Raw genomic sequence first — 16,402 nt, 5'->3', positions numbered from 1 at the left:
CTTTGGCTCGTTCCCAGAGGTGCATCAGGGTTAAAGAGAACAGATCATTATCTGATATGTTAAACTTTTTTTTCTGCCTACGTGTGTGGAATTTTACGGGACCATTTCCAGTATTACTTTAACCAACTGTACGGCATAGTTTTTTGTTCCTTTAAGGTGTTATAGGTAAGAAAATATTATATATGTTGTTTGAAACACTTCAAATTACTGACGTTTCAAGTACATCTGTACTGCATCTAAGATGGAGTGTCACACGTTAACGGGGCCTAACCTTACTAAAATTAGACATGACCCTACCATGCGTTGTTGTGAGCTAAAAATACATTAATTGCATTTACAGACTATTTTAACCCTACCATCACATTTTTTGACTAATTGACTATTTCTTTGACTAATTAAGCATAATTAAACATTTTTATTTTTAAATAATGTAGTAGGCATTGTGTTTTAAATGCACCATTATGTGAGAGCTATACAAATACTGTGTATGATTTGGAGTAACAGGAAAGGGTGTAAATGTTTTAAAAAAAATCATAAAAAGTTAATGCATCAAGTACAAAGATAAGCCAGACTAGCCGGAGAGAAAACGAAACTATACATATTCCTGTTTAAGGTTTTCTTGAAATTTCCTTAGAGTATCTTGATTTGAAACTCTAGGATCAACTTTAAATGTCTCACAGGAGTACAGTAATTTTCTTCATTAAATTATCTAATTGAATATCCATGCAGTTCATTCTAGCAACACCTTTTGTGACACATTACACTTATTAATTGATCATTTTCAAAAGAGAAAACTATGAAACATTGAGGGACTAGCTATGTCGTTAATTTGCTAAAACAAACCAACTGTGTGAAAATTGGGCATAGCCAATGTTACCACTATAAACTTTCAACTAGAATTAATTAAAACTTTTTCCCCTTTAAGGTCCCCCCATGGTCACTTCCTATCTTTGTAGACATTTATAAACTATCAACAATTTCCTGACGCCACAGAAACATTTTGCTTATTGTTATTGTATGCATTTGTTAAAATTGATGGTCTTTACAACATACTGGGGGGGAAGCTGAGAAAATGTATTTTATAGTCAACAACAGTCAGAAACCCACGTTTCGCTGCAGGCCAATCAGTACCTTTAATGTTTAAATAAATGTGCTATAAATGATAAAATATTTTACTGCTTACAAAAAAGTACTACATTTAATTACATATATTAGTCACCATTGATATATTGGTGTTCATGGGCATTCCCGTGACCTTTTGGGAAATTTCAATAAATGATGGATGACTCATTTATAAGAGGTTTAAAGGTTCTCCTTGGCTTTAGATATAAGGAGGATATGTTGCCTTGTTTAGGTGGATTATGATAACACCTCAGTGGTATGTCTCATTAGCATAACTGTAACACAATTCGCATAATTATTTTAGCATGCTTTGTGCATGCATATAATTACAGTAAGTCTTTATCTTAATTAACATTTACATGTCTCCATTGGGCTACCACTGTCATAAAGTGGCAGAAAAGTTATGGTAGGTTATATAGAGGTCACCTGATTGAGTCTTATGTTTTTTTACACAGAAACTTCATGTTTAAAGTCATTTGGTGTGAGTAGATATCTTTAGTACAGTATAATATTTTTTCACTATTGTGTTGTACAAATTCAATCCAAATTTCAAAGAAAAAAATCTTTAAAGTAGGAAAAACATTTAAAACACAATCAAAATATATAAAGAATTTTGCTTTAAAATATTTGTCAAGGCAAAATAAAATAAAATAAAAAATATGCAGTACATCTCAACAATACATGCACATTTCCCCACGTTTAATCCCTTTAAATATCCTGTAAGTACAGAAAAATACCTGTTGATCTGGCAGTAATACTTCTTATTTTCTGTTGTGGACTTACAACACATGTGTCAGGAGACTAGCCAGAGGAGAGTTGCCAGTAGGCCTGGCATGGTGGCCAATTTCCAATATGGCCGCACTCGCACAAATGCACGCACACGTATTGCGAACGCACGTTCACCACGGCAAAGACGTGTGTGTGCTGGCTCACCCAATGCTTGTCAGATCTTGGTGCCCTCTGGCCTTTAAAAAAGTGACTGCAACACATGGACATTGCTGACTGATCTTCAGCTTCCTGCTTCCTGTTCCTGTGTGTGGCCTTCGGATACCTCTTGTCTCTCCCCCAGCTCTGACCTCGGATAGCCCACAGATCTGCTCTTGTCTCTTGTCCTGTGTTTGACTTTGGCTTGCCTGACCACGCCCCTAATCTTCTGTCTGCTGACTGGTGGCTTACCGACCTTAGCATCCATCTCTGACTACTTCACCCTGTCTGCTGTGATCCACCCTGGTGTCTACCTGCAGTACTTACCTGTTGCTCCAGCCTGCAATACCTATTTGCCATATCCAGCTTACTGGAGCCACTACAATCTGTGTCCTGCTGTGTGCAGTCTGCACCATCATCAGCTCCACTGGGTCCTACTGCTCACCTCATCTGGTATCCACCTGCAGGGAGATCTCCACACCTGTATCTCTCATCCGTGGCACAGCCGGCAATCCCTGCTTCTTTGGGCTTCATGTACCCTGTTTCCACCTTCAGGGACACCGAGCACCTAGCCGCAAGGAGAGCCCTCTCAGCATTTTGGCTTCAGGACCAGGTACGTGACAAAATGGCTTTTTTTTTTGGACTGAAATCACAAGTAATAGTGTCATCCCAGCCCGGTACTACTGAACTCCCCTTCTCCCAATCTCCACAACAGAGGAAGAATTGTTTTGTCATCAATAGTAAGAACTAAGAAGGCTGACTAGACCATTTGAGATAACACAGGTAGAATTAAGCTAGAAACAACCAATTCAGCCTGCAGAAATCACTAGATTCCCCATGCTTGGATCCAGTGTGGATAGAGGAATCTCCTCTGCCAGCTGTTGTTGACTGCAGTCACTGTTCAGCTAACAATTTTCCACCTGGCTCCTTTAATTTTTTTCAAAGTGTGTCCAGCCAGGTGGTGCCAACAGAGCCACCCACAGCTTAAATTTTAGCCAGTTTAGCAGAAACCATCTTAAATGTGAGCAAAATTTGGCCAGCATTATATAAAGCACAGATGAACAGGTATTTTTCACCATTTTCTTTATAGAACAACTCTAACAATGCTCTATCACTGTTGTATTCAGACAGCCACAGCACCAATAATAATTTGTACATAAAATGGACACCCACCTACCGCAGGGACAATTGACTATGATGGATGCAGGTATTAATGGACCACTCTGGGTGCAACTTGCTTCATGAATAAGAGCTCTAAGCTTGCTGGTCACAATAGGGAAGTCAGTAATATCACCTGGCTGGAGTCATTTTGCCTTTCATACACATTTTATATAAGCCTCGGAAAATGTTATTCAACAATCTAAATAAAAATTCCCTGTAGGCATAGTAAGCATTTACCCTGTGGCAGTATGTGCTAAGAAGTGAATGTTTCCAAATACACATTTATTTGCATTAGCAATGGAAAAGAATTATGAGATCAGGGAAAGAAACTTACATACATTTTACCGACCAGGTGATATTACTGACTTTCCTATTGTGACCAGCTAGCTTAGAGCTCTTATTCATAAAGCAAGTTGCACCCAGAGTAGTCCATTAATACCTGCATCCATCATAGTTAATTGTCCCTGCGGTAGGTGGGTGTCCATTTTATGTACAAATTATTATTGGTGCTGTGGCTGTCTGAATACAACATTGATAGAGCTTTGTTAGAGTTGTTCTATAAAGAAAATGGCGAAAAATACCTGTTCATCTGTGCTTTATATAATGCTGGCCAAATGTTGCTCACATTTAAGATGGCTTTTGCTGAGCTGGCTAAAATTTAAGCTGTGGGTGGCTCTGTTGGCACCACCTGGCTGGACACAGCATTTCAGCTTCAGGACCAGGTGCGTGAAAACGTGGCTTTTTTTTTGGACTGAAAATGTGTCCAGCCAGGTGGTGCCAACAGAGCCACCCACAGCTTAAATTTTAGCCAGCTCAGCAGAAGCCATCTTAAATGTGAGCAACATTTGGCCAGCATTACATAAAGCACAGATGAACATGTATTTTTCGCCATTTTCTTTATAGAACAACCCTAACAAAGCTCTATCAATGTTGCCACAGCACCAATAATAATTTGTACACCCACCTACCGCAGGGACAATTGACTATTATGGATGCAGGTATTAATGGACCACTCTGGGTGCAACTTGCTTTATGAATAAGAGCTCTAAGCTTGCTGGTCACTATAGGAAAGTCAGTAATATCACCTGGTCGGTAAAATGTATGTAAGTTTCTTTCCCTGATCTCATAATTCTTTTCTATTGCTAATGCAAATAAATGTGTATTAGGAAACATTCACTTCTTAGCACATACTGCCACAGGGTAAATTCTTACTATGCCTACAGGGAATTTTTATCTAGATTGTTGAATAACGTTTTCCGAGGCTTATATAAAATGCGTATGAAAGGCAAAATGACTAAACTGCCCTTAGCAATCCTACATCAACTGTAATTCTTCTAGCGAAGGCTGGGGATTGAAGAGAAGAATTTATTTTGTTATTGTTGATATTGCAGTGACTTTACACTTAGACACTCTTTGTACATAAGGACCACAAAAAATCCTTTTTTCAAAATGTAGCACAAATGGGGGAGTAACATTTCATTGAGTTTGGTTATGTACAGAGGTGACAGGTTTGAGGGAAAATGTTCCTTGTTGTTGTTTGAGTTTGGTTCCCAGATTGGCATTGGCACAAAGGATCAAGGAACAGGATATACTATAAGTGACTGCAAGGAAATTGTTTGAATGTGACTGCTGCAGAACTGCACTTTTACAGAACGTATATTCAGCTTTGTGGGAGTTTTGCAAATTAAGCTAAAGAATTCCTCTATTTCTTTTCAGAATGCTTGTAAAATTTCACCAAGAGGGATGGCACTACCAAAGATACTTGGATAAGTGGCCTGCATCCCGTAATTGTTGAACAGCCTCCTCCAACCTCCTAGGGGGTTTGTTCTCTGCTGTAAAAATTCACCAAATATGTGGGAACATACGTCAGGTATCGCATCTAGAAAAACTATGAGGATCCCTATCTCAGAAAGTTCTATGTTGTTCGTTTATCCAAGTACCACCTTTTAAAATGTTGTGTTCTTGGTCTAAACATTTGAATCAAAAAGCTAAACAAATACAGATCTAACTCCCATATTTTCATATACATTGTGTTTTTTTTTTCTTCAAATGAACTAAGTATACCTAAATCTTTGTACAAGTATTGGGTTTAATCACTTGCCTCTTTGAGTATTTTTGTAAGGTTTGGTAAGGGGTGCAAATGTATCTAATGTTCTGGTATAGGGGAATCCCAAGCAAAGGATTCATTTTTTTATCAAAATCTTGCTAAATTCTCATGGACTACTGGTCTCTTCTTGGCTAAGAGCATCACAGTGTTATCATGTTTAGCCTTACTTAATTCTTACTGACTGTATGTGTGGTTGTCTCTTAGATTTGTCAGTCTTCACTACTAACAGTCCACTGCTATGGCGTTAGCTGCTGTGCCACTTTGTCCTCTCAATGGAAGCAAGCTGATGTCAGCAAGCTAGGGCACGGGAAATGCATCTGCAGGTAATTAATAACAATCAAACATCTTATAAAACTGCTGACTGCAGCTGTAATGAACTGGGCTCAAGTCGTTGCCTTGCAAATAGAGAGCGCGTTTATGAACCGTGGCAGCAAGCAAGATTTTTCCCTCTCTGTACTGCAACTTAATATTTAATGTCGCCCAAAAACACAAATAGCATACACACTCTTACAAAAGCTATTTGTAGCTAGCATGTAATATATAGTAGGCAAATGAGCATGTTGTCAGGCAGTTGGTGCAAATGTCTTGAAAATGCCAGATATGCAAGTAGAATATTTTTGTAATTTTGCATTCTCTATTTTTCAGTTTTACAACAAAATCTTCTACTTATATGGACAGAAATGTTTGAGGAATAGATTTAAAGTAATATTCAACTCCCAGTTTATAGGCACTCTTAGCACCTGATTTAACTTACTGAATATACAGCTTATTTTATTGTAATCTTTGCTTATGTTCCTGATTAAGCTCGTGCCATGATTGCTGCCCCACGTTTCATTTTTCAGGGTGGTTCCTTTATCTTTCAGCATCCTATGGAGACACCCTTGCATGCAGGGATTACAGTTGTGTCTCCCTACACTGTGTGCATCAATAAAAACATACAGCCCTATAGCTTTTGATAACAAGGCACTCCCCTGCCTTTCCTCCTCCTCATTCTCCCTACCTTTTCCAAACTAACAACCTGGCTCAAAACTGCACTGTCTGCTGTTAGCTTTTTCATGTTAAAAACAGAAGTTCAGGGAAGCAAGTGATGGGGTAGGATTTTTAACAAATATGTTACTGGGGAATGTTTATTTTATTGTGCTCAATGTGTTAGACTATAAAATGATGAGAGTTTAAAATTACTTTAAGGGTGTGTAAAAGAACTCCTTGCTTCCAATCCCTACTGTTTTTACTGCACATGCCAGTATACATAAAATCATATAGTTTTTCCATCTTCTATGAAATACCAAAGTGTTATAGACATGTGAAATAAACAAGAAACATTTTTTAGAATGTGGGTTGAGTAAATATAACATTTTCTCAGACTATAGAAATTAGCCTTCAGCTTTGGATTTCCTTAATTTGTTAGATGCCAACAGGCAAGATGGTATGCAAGTGTGAGTGGCCTGGGTGGAGTCACACTAGCATGTTAATTTGATAACTATATGCAGAGATATAAGCAGGTAATGTTATATGAAAATTTCATCTGTAAAAGTTGAGCTTGTTCCCATCATTTTCCACCTTCTGAAGTGCAACATTGGGCTTTTAATGAGATGGACGAAATCACTGACCAATAGGGCCGCTTAGGAGGCATCAAGGAGAAGGACAAACTTTTCTTTATAGCGAAATCTTAATGCCTATGTATTTTTTCATTATATGCTAGGTTGGATTACTGAGGTTTATAACAGCTTTGCATACATAATTACAAAGTTAGTCTGGTTGCAAAAAGACACAAGTCCATCTAGTTCAACCAATAAAAAGGGAAAAAATTAAAATAAAAAAATCATACAATCTTATAATTCTATACCCACAACTGATCCAGAGGAAGGATTATTTGTAGTTGGTTCTACCAGTGATTAAGGTTTTATTGTATTTTTTAAAGGGTCATGTACTCTAATATTAATGTACTATTAGTTAGTTTATTGTGTGCTTCCAGGCTGGTTACCATGGTAGTGCTAGAGACAAACCTATAGAAGAGCCATTAACAGCACAAGTTTAATCTTCCTACTAAGGCCTCATTTCCACCATGTGCAGAGACGTGAGTATTTCTGCACCTGTTTCTGGAAGGGCACAAAGAAAAGAGTTGTTCTCTATGTGCCCTGTTCACACCACAACACTAGTACTATGTGCATATTTTTGCTGTGCATAAATCCACAACATGTACTCGCATGACATCAACCTTGTAATGTGAAAAGTGCACAGAAAACAATTGTTTGTTTTGTGCCCTTGCAGAGACCCACATTAGAAATACACACGTCTCTGCACATGGTATGAGCAGGCCCACAATATTCTATGCAAGTCAAATCTGCATGTTTCTTCCATTGGTTTTTCTGCACATATGGTATGAACGAGGCCTAACTGGAAATCTTAGCTGTGGGTGACCCTTCTGGTACCACCTAGCTTCAGAAGCTAGAAGTGAAAAATGAAAGGAACTGGGTACAAAATTATCAACTGGACAGTGCTTCAGAAGCTAGAATTTAAAAATTAAAGGAACTGGGTACAAAATTATCAACTGGACAGTGCTTCAGAAGCTAGAATTGAAAAATTAAAAGAAACGGGGTACAAAATCATCAGCTGGACAGCGTTTCAGAAGCTAGAATTAAAAAATTAAAAGAAATGGGGTACAAAATCATTAGCTGAACAGTGCTTCAGAAGCTAGAATTGAAAAATTAAAGGAACTGGGTACAAAATCATCAGCTGGACAGTGCTTCAGAAGCTAGAATTGAAAAATTAAAGGAACTGGGTACAAAAGCATTAGCTAGACAGTGCTTCAGAAGCTAGAATTGAAAAATTAAAGGAACTGGGTACGAAATCTTCAGCTGGACAGTGCTTCAGAAGCTAGAATTGAAAAATTAAAAGAAACGGGGTACAAAATCATCAGGTGGACAGTGCTTCAGAAGCTAGAATTAAAAAATTAAAAGAAACGGGGTACAAAATCATCAGCTGGATAGTGTTTCTGAAGCTAGATTTGAAAAATTAAAGGAACTGGGTACCAAATCATTAGCTGGACAGTGTTTCAGAAGCTAGAATTGAAAAATTAAAGGAACTGTGTATAAAATCATCAGCTGGACAGTGCTTCAGAAGCCAGAATTGAAAAATGAAAGGAACTGGGTACAAAATCATCAGCTGGACAGTGCTTCAGAAGCTAGAATTGAAAAATTAAAGGAACTGGGTACAAAATCATCAGTTGGACAGTGCTTCAGAAGCTAGAATTGAAAAACTAAAGGAACTGGGTACAAAATCATCAGTTGGACAGTGCTTCAGAAGCTAGAATTGAAAAATTAAAGGAACTGGGTACAAAATCAGCAGTTGGACAGTGCTTCAGAAGCTAGAATTGAAAAATTAAAGGAACTGGGTACAAAATCATCAGCTGGACAGTGCTTCAGAAGCTAGATTTGAAAAACTAAAGGAACTGGGTACCAAATCATTAGCTAGAGAGTGCTTCAGAAGCTAGAATTGAAAAATGTAAGGAACTGGGTACAAAATAATTAGCTGGACAGTGCTTCAGAAGCTAGAATTGAAAAATTAAAGGAACTGGGTACAAAATCATTAGCTGGACAGTGCTTCAGAAGCTAGAATTGAAAAATTAAAGGAACTGGGTACAAAATCATTAGCTGGACAGTGCTTCAGAAGCTATAATTGAAAAATTAAAAGAACTGGGTACAAAATAATTAGTTGGACAGTGCTTCAGAAGCTAGAATTGAAAAATTAAATGAACTGGGTACAAAATCTTCAGCTGGACAGTGCTTCAGAAGCTAGAATTGAAAAATTAAAGGATCTGAGTACAAAATCAGATGCAGTCACAATTTGTGTATTTACTGTGGGTATTAACTGGTGTAGGCACTGCTGCTGTCTGAATATAATCTATGGCAGGTGAGATTCCTAAACAGAGTGGATGGAGCAATCTATTATCTTTCCCTTGTTTAATGTATGGGCTGAATGAGAGAAATCCACAAGTGTATGACTAGCATTAGGAATTACATGCTCACCTATCACACAGCTGGCATATAAGTTTGTGGAGCATAACTGTTTAGGATGTTTGGCTTTGTTTCTGCAGAATGTAGATTCACTTAGAGACAAAACTTAATTCCACTCTTTGAAAATACCCTTAAACTGTAATAAGTTTAAAAAATAACGTGGCGATGTCTGTTTTCTGCAAACGTCTATGGTACTCTGCAGCTTTTGCTTATTCAAATATGGCCTTGTTCACATGGGTATACTTCGGCGTTTGCCTGCATGGGCTTTCACAGTTCCATTCATGTCAAATGGGATGTAGTGACTTCACAGATGCAGCCGATGCTCCCACTTTGATATTTGGGTGGGTACATGTCCCGGAACACTGACAGTGTGCATTTGTGGCCATGTACCCACATGGATTTCAAATTGGGAGCAGCGGCTGTGTCTGTGCAGGCACTGTATCTCAAATGACATATTTTTTATAGCACCCTATTTTGTGACACAGCGCTGTCACCTCACATACATATGCTTTAGATTGAGTTTCCCTTAATATAACAGCTGCAGTGCATTAACATTATTCAGTAGTTTGGCGTGGTTCCACTCTCTTAAGATTTGTGGCACTGCCTGCACAGGGATGCATGGAACACCTGTACATCTCCATGAGGGCAAACACAGACCTCACATGGGAGTTCACTGAAGTAAGCCCATGCGAACAATGTCTTATTCAAATGATATACTCATTTAGGAAAAACACAGTGCATAATATCAATATTGAGACTTTGAGGCAAAAGAAAGACCTATGCAAATAACCCCCATTCCTCAGAAGGCCTCAAGTACAAAACTGATGGTTCTGGTTAGCATAGAAAGCATCACAGAAGCGACTTCATTACAGTACATAATACTAATAGTGAAACTTTTACCTAAACATTTCTTGGAAACATACACAAATTTTCCCCTCTTAAAGGAGAAAGGATTTTAGGTAATGCTGTGGCTACATGACAGGCCTATGAATTCATGCACCTAAAGTAAAACTAAAGGCAAAATGTTTGTTTTAGTTTTGGATAGAGTGGAGAGGGATTACCTGACAGTTTTTTTAATTGCTGTCTGTGTCCCCCCTTAGGCAGATACACCCTCCCTATTTGTCATATTTACCTTTATCATCGAAAATGAAAGTGAAGGAAAAAAACTAATTTTGAGATGGTTTTTAATATAGGACAGTTATAGAGGGTAATTCTTCCAATTAGGACACTAGTTCTAGTGATCCTGGTGACAACAAGAAATTCTCTCACATTGGAGGGATTTCCTATCACTTCCTGTTCTAGATATGAAACAGGAAGCGCAGGGAAATTTCCCTAATCTGACACAGATGGCAAAAAAACTTGACAGGAATTTTACTACCTTCCATTCTTCCATTACTGTATCCAAAATGAAAAAAAAAAAGTTTTGCCTGTAGTTTTGCTTTAAGGGTTGGTGTTCGGGTTTAGCAAAAGTCACGTGATTAGTTTAAAGATCCAATTAGGCATTCAATCAAAAGCCTTCCATGAAAAATATGAAAGCCAGAAGTCCTTTCTACATTTGAAAGGGATTATCTGCATTTAACAAACCATTAAATATATTTTACCTACAACTAGGATAACTGCCTGACTCTGACTTGATGTGGATTTATGAAAGACTTTTCTTGTCAGACCAACCTTTGAGGAAGTACTGCTAGAGCAGTAAAAATGTGGAACTCGCTCCCCCAGGAAGAGGTACTAGCTGAGAGTATCGACAACTTCCAAAAAGTTTTAGAAGTCTTCCTCAGGAAACAGAATATTCAGGGCTATAGGAAGTGTTAGAGAATCAGAATTGCACACACATAGGTTGAACTGGATAGACCTTTCAACCTTAAGCCATGTAACTCTGTAATTATGATATCAACCTCCTGTAACCCCATGTCCAGTGGTACTTGGACTGTGAGATGGACTCATTCTTAGCCATATCTATATAGTTAGCTATTTGTCCATGCATCCATGTGTATGAGCTCTAAGGTTTAGTTTGTATCAGTTTAACTTGTAATTTTACACAAAATTAGCTATATGTCTCAATTTCTTTACCAGACAGGAAAATATTTATCATAATAAAACTAAAGTGTTTAAATTCTGCATGACATGCAAAGCACAAGAGGATATAGTTTAAAGGTCTTTTATCAGAACTCATTATAGTAAAGGAAAATAATTGTTTAGCAAAAAGGTACAGATACAGGTTTTCATTGCATTTATTTAAACACCAACACACCAATTCCAACTGTCATCTCCCTTAGGGTTCAAGTTTATTTGTGCTCTGTTCCATTTAACATCAGGTAAATAGTAGTTAGATTGCTTTGTTAACAGAGTCTCATAAACTCTGCTTGAAAGGTGCCAGCAGCATACATAAACATTCAGAAAAGAAACTAAAAGAAAGTAATAGAATTGGTCCTATGGTGTTTTAATGATCAATTTAACATTCATTCTAAACTCTTCTGCTACTTTTACAGTGGAGCTCAACAAACTTATATGAATCACCTACTGGTTTATTCATACAAAACACGAGCAGGAGAATCTCTCATGTACTTTAACTTAAGGAATGCAGTTAATAAAGCAAGAGAAACACTTAGCTTCTTCCCTCGGGGTTCCTTAGTAGCATATTACACACTTCATAGTACCTAACAGATCAGCTTTTTGTCTTCCCATGGCATAATATGTACACATATTTGCCAATTTAATAAGGAAATGAAGATGTATAGAGATTAATTAGCCAATTGGATTCAAGATTTGTGGTGATTGATTTGTTATATATCTAAAAACATTGACCCATATCTCACATGCTCCACACTATTTTCCTTTCTTTTACATTTTTATGACTCTTTTGAAAAAAAAAAAAATCGTACTCCCCTAAAGTAATATTCACCTGACACCTTGGGTATAAGAGGTCTCCTGCTATTTTAATGCCATTCTTCATACCCTTCAGGACTAGATGGATGCTTTAAAAACAAGGCCATTGTACTGAAGTGTACTAGCCTCTTTTACACCAGAAGTCTCTGAAGGGATAGTATAAAGGAGCTGCCTATCTTACATACAAAAAATACTGGCAACATCCATTGACTTTTTTCATAATGAGTATTCTGTCTTGTTTCTCCTCCTCATTGAAAAGTCCAAGGTATCAAAACTCCAGATGCCCAAACCCATAGGGAATAATGAAGTGGGGTCTATTTAGATGAGGTATCTCACCCTAAACTAATCAAAGCTATATGTAAGTCCCTAGAGCAGGACATCTGAGCAGAGGAAGGTACAATAACCCTGAAAGCTGTGGCAGCAGGGAAAAGTCCTGATGGCCTTACCAGGGATTATTATCTCAGATTTATTGATATTGTCACAGTATGGGATCCGGCTCAAGGGGTAGTGGCTATAGCAGATGAGAGGTTCATGAGTAATCAGCTAAAAATATATCAGCAAAACCCCCTAGTGGATGGTACAGGCTCACCTAAGGTGTGGGGTCTAAGCACTAGTCGGTCTTCACCAGAGCTCCTGATGATGGAGATAGGTTTTGCACATGCTAATGTTAGGTCATGGTTCTCTGGATTTCCCAATGGGGAAAAAGCAAGTGAGTGTCAGGCAATAGATGAAACAGATAAGGAACAAGCAGAAGTGTATTTGATGAACAAGCCAAAAGGTCAGAAACGTGTAGTGGCTGAGTAGGATCAGACAGAAGGGTAGTTGATGAACAAGCAAAAGATCAAAACAAATGGTAGAAGAGTTAAGGACAGCAGCACACATGTGAGCAGCAAGATACCCACTGGAGGGAGCACAATAATCTGGCAAACAGGAAGAGCAGAGACAAGGCCTAAATTTAGGAAGTTTATGGGAGGAGCAAATACTTCAAGTTTCACCAGAAACAAGATACAGGGCAAGGTTGTCCAAAAGGTCAGGCAGGGAGCTGTCTAGCATCTCAGGTGGCTGTGTTGCTATGGCTATTTTAGTGATTTTTATTGCATAGATATATTGAATAATACATTTCAGTTACCATGTATTGCCTTTAGAAGCTGGGCTTTCTCTATGCATACTGTACATTATTTAACTTGTTTCACTGGTTTCATGAAGACTGGGAAAACAGGAAGTGATATTGGCAGGAAATGGGGGAGGGGAAAAATGGACCTGAACATAGACATGCACTGAAAACAAAGAAGAACTAGTTTGAATGACTCCAAGAAACAAGGAGGCATTTTGGAAGAGATCCTGTATAGTAGGAAGACAACTCAATATCCTCACAAACAAAAAAGGAAGAGGACTCCATTAAGGCAAATAAAGTATGTGCAAGGAAGGAACTTCATCTGGGGAGGACACTTAATATATAAATATAACCCAAGTTAAGTAACTTTTAGTGTATCACTATCTCATACATTGTTCACGCGTTAAGTAACTTTTAGTGTATCCCTATCGCAAACATTGTTCATACTCATTTGCCAGGAAGGATAGATAGCTTGTGCATGGGTATATTATATGCATAATTGTAATACTCTGTATGTCATGTATTACTTTCCTAAAATTGTAAGTAGTTTGTATGTACAGCATTATTGTTCAGTAAAGCACCTTAATATACTACACAGGTTTTATGCTTTCTTGATTTACTGCAAACTGACATAAAAGATACCAAGCAAAACAATTGGGGGTTAGTGGTGGGATTTGCGCTAAGGTTCATTTGAAGCAGAACTGATTCCTGTAGTGTTTTCTGTTGAGTTGAACACCAAGAAGAGCTGCAGGCAGTGTAGGGGTCCTAGGTTCAGATCTGGACCCTGACAGATATGCTCATTGATCTTATGCATGCTTTTTTAAATACTTCTCTGGAAACTGGGCATTTTTCCATTGACTCTCTGACTGTCTCTGTTGTCTCTGTCTCTGTTGTCTTTATTCTTAATGATGGCAAGCACCACAATAAGTGTTCAAACCTATTACTTAACAAAACCCTATCTGTCTAAACTTATTTAAGTTTGCTTTGTACCACAGACGGAAGCCAGGGGCAACTCGCAGCTGGCACTCTTTATCATTCACTGCATGCACAGTCAGGAGATCCCCTGTCATATTTTGTCAATGGATACTGAAGAAGAATTTGACCAAAATGATTTGATTTTTAAGGTTGAGGTACTGGCCAAAATGACACAACATATAACTGCAGTCTTTGCTAATGATATTTTGTTCTTTGTGACTAAGCCACAAATTTGCCCTTCCAAATATCTTGGCAGAACTGGAAAGATTTTACATTCTCTTCAGCTTCAAAGTAAACCTTTCTAAATTGGAAATTCCACTAAGTGCACCTGTTTTCGTAGTTGGCAAACCTGAGCTTTCCCTTTCTTGGCAACCTGCTATAACCTATCTCAAAGCCAGCCCCCCACCCCAACGATTATGGCCATCCAAAATGATTTGTGGTCATGTGATAAGGTAACCCTCACATGGCTGGGCAGAGTACAGACTGTTAAAATGCATGTTTTACCTAGAACTCTTTTCTTCGTTTGAATGCCCCCCAAAGACCTACCAATTTCCCTTTATCAGCAGGTGCGTAGGATTCTCCTACAGTTTGTATAGATATGGTACAGACTGCAATTAGCTTACTCCGTTCTTAGATGACCTAAGCCTATTGGTGGGTTAGCACCCTGACTTACAATTTGATACAAGGTGATACATTTAACACATGTTATTTAATGGAATTCTGCTATCGACTTTAAACAATGAGTGCCTCTGGAAAAATCTATGCCCAATGTAATTTAGCCAATGCTCATACTTTGTCATAGAGGCATTTCAGTTTACATCTCCCCATTCAATTTGACAACTATGAGAATGTAGGACATGTTAAATCCTAAGTATGCTCTCATACCTACTCATTTGCCTCTAGCATCATTAGGAGACTTAGGGCGATTTGAAATTCTAATAGATGTGAGGTTTTTTAAAAAAATTCATGTCAGAAAATCATTTCAGATGTGGTAAATGTAATGTGGTAAGCTGAAACCTCTAATCCTTTTCAGAAAGGGTGGTGGTCATTCCCTATGGACTCTTGAAGATATACCCAGTTTCAACACCTTTTTTTACCCTCTGAGAGGTCCATGTAGAGACTTGTAATCAATGACAGAATGTGAATTCTTTTCTAAAGTGCAGGACTCAAGCCTCTGTTGCTTGCATTCAAAACACTGTTGGCCTTGGGGTCCAAGGGTCACCCCTACTACTTGAGAGAATGATAACAGGACCTAGAAGTTATCCTCTTGGAGGATCAGAATACTAAAGAGACTGGTTTATCTCTCTTCTACTATTTCTAAAATGCAGGAATTGTGTTATTTGCTGTATGGCATCAAGTCCCAGTTAGACTGGCCCATATGTGTACCATTACATATTTTACATGTTGGAGAGGGTGTTGCACAGAGGGCACTATTATCCAGCACTGGTGGGAACATCCTTATATTAAATCCTTTTGAGCAAAAGTCCAGAGACTTATGGCTCAGAACCTAGGTCTCAAGGTTCTGGATGACCCATTGCATATGCCATTTCATGTGACTCCCATGTCCATTAAAAAATGTAGGCAGACAGTAAACCCATATCTCCAAAAAGCCTCATACCCTGAAGGTGTAAAACTTCCCAGGTTCCCTCTTGGAAGGCTTGGTTTAGCATAGTTAATTAAATGATGAAAAATAAACAGTAGATGTACAGACTGGTGGGATGGATTCCCTTTATGACTATTGAGGTATATACATCTATATATAGATCTTAAAGGTTGAAGAGTAAGTATGTTAATGCTTATGAATATTACTATGCAATGGTTAGATCTGGCAGATCCTGGTAGGGCGACTCTGTATTTTTGGTGTTGTGTTTCCCTCCCTACTCCCCCCTGTTCTCCTTCTGTCCTGACCCCACCCCTTTTTTTAAATATTATTTTGTCTTATATTCACTCTTTGCATATTCAGTGCTGAGAAGAGTCTCTCCAGCAGAAAAAGATACACTTATTGGACCAAATGAACCGAATTGGACAGCTTTCTTGTGGTCTTTATGCCACCAAGGACTCCTAATATGTCAATTCGTACATTCAAGATACTCA

General features: G+C 38.2%; 1 protein-coding gene across 3 annotated transcripts in view; it reads right to left on the bottom strand.

The window, feature by feature from the left end:
* Positions 1–16,402, bottom strand: part of PAX5 (paired box 5) — a 352,693-nt gene that overhangs the window by 65,963 nt on the left and 270,328 nt on the right. The window lies entirely within an intron of this gene.

The sequence above is a fragment of the Pelophylax lessonae genome (assembly GCF_965119305.1).
Source record: "Pelophylax lessonae genome assembly, chromosome: 1".
Classification (NCBI taxonomy): Eukaryota; Metazoa; Chordata; class Amphibia; order Anura; family Ranidae; genus Pelophylax; species Pelophylax lessonae.
This window is presented reverse-complemented; position numbering and strand designations above follow the sequence as displayed.